At 43.8% G+C, this 7,316-nt stretch overlaps 1 pseudogene; it reads right to left on the bottom strand.

Annotated features, from left to right (window-relative positions):
* Positions 1-1,123: 1,123 nt before the first annotated feature.
* Positions 1,124-4,218, bottom strand: LOC142422198 (thymidylate synthase pseudogene; annotated as a pseudogene).
* Positions 4,219-7,316: the final 3,098 nt, after the last annotated feature.

Raw genomic sequence — 7,316 nt, 5'->3', positions numbered from 1 at the left:
TTGTGAGCTTGTATTTTAATTTTTTTGGACATTTGTGTAAATTTTATATTGTGGGAAACAAAATACATATGAACTGTCCTTATTTAAATATTCCTGAAACCACAGCAGGTCAAACATTTCAAACCCCGCAAAACTCAGTCATGTCTTCCCACCTCATCTCTCCCCACAAGAGGGAGACTCTTATCCTGCCATTTCTAATAATCACAGTCTTGACTGAGTGTAGATTGATGACTTCTTGATAAAGATTCTTGGTCAGGTTTTGAATTTTACATAAATGAAACTATGTTTCTTCAATATCATGTTTGTGAGGTTTACCTGTAGTTGATGTTATTGTCAGGGGCCATCAAGTTCATTCCTACTCCCAGCTCCCCAGAAGGAAACACACTCCCCAGAAGGAAACACACCTCCTTCCTGTACCATCCTCCCACTTGTTCTTAGGGTGGAGTCCGCAGTGACACAGCCACTGTCAATCAATCTCGCCTACGGCCTCCCTCGTTTTGACAAAGACTCACCATCCTTGCCGCTAAGGAGCATTCTGGCTGTCCTTCTTCCAAGACTGGTCTGTTTGTTCTTCTGGCAGTCCATATACTCTCAGTACTCTTCTCCAACACCGTGGTTCAAAGGCACTGGATTTTCATTGGTCTTCCTTTCTTTTTGCAGAACAGGGTTTTATTATTAGCAAGGCATAAAACAACTTTACATGTTCACAGCCGCACTGTACAGCACACATTATGATTGATGGGTGTTACTTTGCTCATGCAAGTTTAGGGGAATAGTTTAGAGAATTGCTGAAACTTACTGACCTTCATAAAGATGTGGGTTTGAAATACGCATATATATGAGCACATTAATTTTCACTCTCTTAACACGACTCACAAACTCAGCACTTTCACACATCCTTAGTGAGTTAACCAAGCTCAACACCTTTTATTACTAAAAGAACTGACACTAATGTATTTGTTATTGGGAACATGCTTCAGAGGAGCCATTTAAAATGAAGAGTAACTCACAGGTAACCAAGAGCGTTTTGACCCTAGTAGTTCCTTTTTCGTTTATCGCAAAAAGGACGTTTTCCCCTGGGCCTCCAGTCCATCCCCTAATGGCCAGCACCCTCTGATGCACTCTAGACAGCCATTTCCATTTTAATAATTGGGTGAGGGTTGGAGTCTTCAATCTGGAAGTCTTCAGCTTTGAAACCATCAATGGTCTCCACTTTTCACAGAATGTTGAGTTTGGGGAAAGGTCTTGGCTCTTGTTGGAGCTGAACTTTCAGGGGTCCGACTTGATTCAAGTAAATATGTGCATCTCCCATTGTATGTACAAAGTCACCTGGCTTCAGGCCTGTGATGTTTGCGATCGCGTAGGGGAGCAAGGCGTAGCTGGAGATGTTGAAAGGCACCCCCAGGCCCATGTCACCTGACCTCTGGTACAGCTGGCAGGACAGCTCACCATTCACCACGCAAAACTGGCAGGGGGAGCAAGGAGGCAGCGCCATCTGAGGAAGGTATCTTGAATTCCAAGCACACATGCTGATTCTTCTGTCATCAGGGTTGGTTTTGATTGTGTCAATAACTTTTGCAGCCGGTCTACTTCTTGACCTGAGTAATCTGAATTCATATCTTTATATTCAGCACCAAAATGTCTCCACTCAAAGCCACAGACTAGGCCTAAATCTACCTTCTTCTAGGGTAGAGAACCCCAAGCCATCCAAGAAGTCTCAGGATCCATTGGCATCTTAGATCTTCATTCCCTTGGAGGAGAGTTCTTTAGCTTTGCTGGAGCCCGTGATAAACCACAGCAACTCCTCCTGAACACCTTTCCAGAACACACACTTGGTTGTCAGCAGAGGAAATTAATCTCTTGAGCTGTAGCGCGCCTGCATGCCAAAGACGGGCAGGGTGCCGGTGCCCGTGCCGTCCTCCTTCCTGATGCCAAGGTGGAGGATGTGCTCCATCTGGCCCAGCTACTGCCGCTTTCCCGAGTCTGCAGTGGTGGCTCAGAGCTGGAGGCAGGCATGGGGCAGGGAGGTGAGCGCAGGTGGGAACTGGGACTCCTTTTCCAATGTGCCACTTTCACATGCATATTAGGCCATTCGAAACAACATGCCGTAGGATAAGTACACCTGGATCTTCAGAGTAACATTTTTGCTTCTCAAAGCTGTAGAGACAGCTTGTGTAGATTTACCCAGTGTAAAGTGGAGTTTGCTCTCCTGATGGCAGTTTGCATGAGCATTGATTATGGGTCCAAGCAAGATGAAATCCTTACCACCTTCAAATGTAACTCCATTCATCATGTTGCTACCTATTGGTCCAGTTGTATTTGGGTGGTTTGCTTTCATTGAGTCGTAACCCATGCTGAAGGCTTCTGCCCTTGAACTTCATCAGCAAGTGCTTTAATCTCCCTCCCTTTCAGCAAACCAGGTTGTCACCTGCATATCACAGGCTGTTCATAAAGATTCCTATATTCCTGATGAGAATTTATTCAGTTAATCCAGCCTCTCTGAGTGCTTGCTCAGCATACACATCGAGTACGTATGGTTAGAGGATGCAGGCCTGACACAAACCTTTGATGATGTTAATGCACACAGTGTCCCCTTGTTCTCTCTCGTGATTTCCTCTTGAAGCAGGCACAGGTTCTGCACGAGCACAGGGAAGTGTTCTGGAATTCCCATTCTTCACGGTGCTACCCGTAGTTTGTTATCATCAATAGTTATTTTTTCTGTCGGTTTTTCTCATACAGTCTCTTAGAGTTCTGGCTCAATTCAACAAGTTTCATTTTGGATGTTTGTTTGTTTGTTTGTTTGTTTGTTTAGACTACTAGTGCTAAACAGCACTATGCTTCCAGTTCTGCTCCCATGATGCCAACACTGGATATGGGCTTCCAGCCCCTGGGCTTAAGTAACACCACCACATAGCACAGTCATTACCTCCTAGGGATGGATGGTAATAGCTTCTTACTACAACTGAATTGTTGGTCATCTCTACTAATTTAAAGTTTTTCTTGCAACTCTTTTGCCACTAAAGTATTTAATTCCCTGAACTCGTTTTGTTTACATTGAACTGTATTGCTTGTGATTTTTCTGTCTAAAATTCTCATTCAAAGGAATGAGGGAAAATGGACCTACTAAAAATAATGAATAAAATGGACATAGTAGACTGTTCCTCTAATTATTTTGGTATATCTCACCAATTTTTCATCTTTTGGGGCTTCTTTTCCTTCAAGTGGAGTTTCTTTCAATATCATCTTTTTTTTCTTTTTGTAAGATTCTGCTATAACATTTCAATTTCCAAAATATCTTCCGGGAGGGCAGTGTGTTGGTTTCTTTCCTGGTAGAGGGAGTCTTGTTTATGTCCTCAAGTTTCAGCATCAGTATTGACCTCTGACTTCAGAGGTACGTAGTTAGTGCTAATCTCCAGGCGTTTGTGGACTTTTGAAGCACAAATGAGCTTCCTTCTTATTGACTCACCCACAACTATTGACAGAGCTGAGAGAAAAATGAAGCCACTTTTCAGCAAAATTCTAATGTAAGGCAAGTGTGAGCATTCACTTAAGTTGTGCTTAATTAATTTATGAAGAATCAGAGGGTCAACAAAAGAAGGTGGTTTTCCAGTGCAAACAGATTGTGGGTATTTGTGTGAATACATCAACACACAGAGTAATAAGGTTAATAAAATTATTTTGCTAGTAAAGATTCCAAATGGGTTCTCACAACCATAAGCTCTTTGTGTTTCCCTACTAAACCAAGTTATAAGGCCAGGGCACCTCACTGGCTTCTAAAGTTGAACAAAAATTTCATTGGACTATCAGTGGTCTGCTCCTTGAAGCATCAGCTATGGATTCATCAGATACATTTATAGAGAGAGTTCCATCACTCAGAAGGGATCAATTCCTGATACACAAAGTTCTGCTCTTTTCAGAAAAGACTATGAGAAAGCACTCCATCTTACGAGGAATGAGGCAGTCCTAATTTTCCTTTTGTGCACCACATTTGAATGTTCTTTTTCTCACCCGTGAAGGTTAGGCTATCTATCCACTGGACCTGTCTTGTAAAGGTAGGTTTGCAGCCAAACATATAAATCATGTCTAAAATTGATAAGCCCTCTTCTGGGGTGTGGTCTCTTGTATGAGAGGGATCCTAAATGGAAGCCAGATTTGTCTTGCCCATTTGCCTTTGGCCACTTTTGGATCCAACATGGAGTTGATAATTCTTACTGTCATGTCATCTACTGATCACACAGCCATCGGTGGAATGACGACTTGGATTTATTCATCCAACCTCACATTCACACAGCTTTGCCTTGCCCACCTGAGACCCTCTTCCTGCATCTTCCTCTTTCTGTCCATCAGTTCCTGTAGCTCTATGAGTCAGGAGAAGCCCCCAGCTTATATCTGACCTATAAACTTGAACCAAACAGGACTTACTTGCTGCTACAGCTGTTTAAGCCATTTTGGATATAAATCTTTTTGTCCATACACATACAAGTATCCTTGGTGTTGCTTCTCTAGAGAACCCTGGTGACACAGTGGTTATGCATTGGCTGCTAATGTCAAGGTCAGCAGTTCAAAACCACGTGTTACACCACACAAAAAGGAAGAAACATTTTAATGCAATAATGAATTACAGTCTCTGAAACACAGAGGGGAAGTTTACCCAGTGGTAGAGGGTTGCTATTGATCAGAATTGACTTGAAGGGACCAGGAGAGGTTCTAAAGAAACAGAATGAGAAAAGATGAGTTTTCTTAATTGGTTCTGATGTCTGATACAAGCCCTAAAGGTACTGTATATACCCCACATCTCTCTTGGTAAGTTTTGATAAATCAATCACTACTAACAAAGAAGGTGTTTTTCATCCCTGGCCCTGATGTCACAGTGATCATCCTCTGTGCTACAAAACACAAGAGCAGAAAGGTGAAACCAAGGGCAACTCCCCTAACAAAAGATGAGGTTTTCTGCCCTCATAAAGAATTACAGTCTCAGAACCCACAGGAGCAGGTCTACTCTGTCCTGTAGGGTCCCCATGCATCCAAATGGACTCCATGAAGGTGGGTTTGGGATGTGTGCCGACAATGGTGCTTAGGCTGTATCTGGAGCATTACCTGAGACAGATGCCTTACAAGACACCACTGCAAGGGCCCAGGAAACACCTCCCACGGTTTATGGCCTCCAGACCTCTACCTAGACTTAACTCATAGCAAGTCCCCAAAGTGAAGTCCAGGTGTTGGGCCAGGAACAGCTATGTTCTACCCCAAACAATATTCTAGAATTCCTTAACTTGTGCAGACAGAAACCTGGAGAATATGTGTCGGGATCGTTATAAAGGTTGTGGGATTTTTGTGCAAGGAACATAAACTCTGATAAGTCTCAGTTTATTGATATGGCCCACTCAGCACAGATTCTCTGTCCAGTATTGGAGCTGTGGGGTTGATGTAGTCATTCATTGGTTGGACATCTACAGTAAGTCAAGTGGAAGTATCAGACCTACCATAGTATACTCTAGGAGAGGGCATCCAAAGGCTCAGGGAAATTGGCATGGGAGAGTGGACTTCTCAGAATAAAGCCATAGATGCAAAATCTGAGAGCCATGAGGGCACGCCTGTGAGCAGAACTGTAAGGAGCATATTTATGGAGGCAGCCCCAGCAGGGGGTCTGCAAAGGGAAAGCAAACAATTAAGCTGAGTGTGGTTTTCTGTTTGTTTGTTTTCCTTCAACAAACCTCTGCAGGCAAGAAGGCAACGTGACAACATATATGAAACTTTAAAAGAAATAACTGCCAAGCAAGGATCTTACATCCAGCAAAATATAAAGGAGAAATAAGGGCATTTTCAGTCAAGGAGAATTCCAGAAATCCAAAGAAGCGGAATGAGTTATAAAAAAATACGAAGGCCACTCTATGGATGGAGAATCAAAAGGAAGAGCAAACATAAACCTGAGATCAATGAGCAAGGCAGTCCCCACCAGACAGTAACCAAGGTGAAGCAGTTCTGCAAATATGACACAAGACTGAAAAAAGAGAGCTACAAATAACAATCTGCAATGGAGACAAACACGAAGCAAATAGGGGGAGAAAAGTACATGCAAAGAAACTGTATGGAGAGGAAGGCAAGCAGTACACAAGAGAAAAATGACCATCTTACACTAGATAAGAAAATAAATATCAAGGGAATCTCGTTGAAAATAGGAAAGAAACCTCATCAAAATGAAGAAAACCACAAATGGCCAACTCAGTAGTAAAATAACAGCAAACCAAAAGGGACAAGAAAATCCACAAGCACAAGGAATCCAGCACCGAAATTTATGTAAAACAAACATACATAGACATCCTCTCCAAATGACTTCAGGTGCCTATCCAGGTGCAGAACGCAAGTCAGCACCGCCCAGGCACGTGCTTGCTGTGCCTGAAATAAACCTTCGAGGCTTGTAAGGCTCTGCAGTCCAGTAGCCTCCGAGTCAAATTGTAACCAGGGTCACGAAGGGCTGCTGCATATTACATAATGATCTTTCACCCTAGTCATGGTTCTGGTTAGCCCCTTTGGGAGGCTGTCCCTATCCAAGCAGAAGGTTCTCCAAAATATTAGCCCAAGAGCTTGTCTCTGGAAAACATCTCAAGAGTCTTCACCTCAAGACAGCGCCACTGGAAAGGATCAAGAATGAACTTACTTCCACCAGACCTGCACGTTTTCCCTGGACTCTCCAGAGGGGTCTGTGCTAAGCTTTCCGCACACACGTCATTCTGGGCCTCCATCTTTAATCCTAACCCCTTGATCTCGTGTGCCGATTGGCATCAGTTTTATGCCTCAGAAGATTTTCACTCAGAAAGAGGCAACTTGGGGGCAACCCTGTCTCACTTGAACCCCTCTTCATAACTGTTAGTACACACGTGACAGGTGGCCCTATGGCACTTGGTGCCAACAACCCCTCTGGAAAGCAGGACACTCCCTCCCTAAGACCTTCTCAGGTCACACCACCAGGACTCCAGACGTGCTGTCCTGTGTCGCTACACTCAGCCTGCTGTCTGCCCTCATCTCTGTGCAGTACAAACAGCTCCGCAACTACTGTTGACTACCTACCACCCCATCATCACCCGCCCCGCCTACCTCACTCTCTTTGCAGACTCATGAACACTCCCTGTCTCCTTTCTCTAGACTCCCTTACTTTGCTGCTCCATCACCCTCTGTAACCCCTCTGAAAATGCTACCACCCTTTAAGATCTTTACTGCTGAAACAAGACCCACATTTCTGGCCCACTAAAGCTACCTCCATGCAGAGTAACCCGTTGCCACCATTCACCGATTCCTTTCCTGAGCACACAGCAGCC

The sequence above is a fragment of the Tenrec ecaudatus genome, chromosome 12 (genome assembly GCF_050624435.1).
Source record: "Tenrec ecaudatus isolate mTenEca1 chromosome 12, mTenEca1.hap1, whole genome shotgun sequence".
Classification (NCBI taxonomy): domain Eukaryota; kingdom Metazoa; phylum Chordata; class Mammalia; order Afrosoricida; family Tenrecidae; genus Tenrec; species Tenrec ecaudatus.
This window is presented reverse-complemented; position numbering and strand designations above follow the sequence as displayed.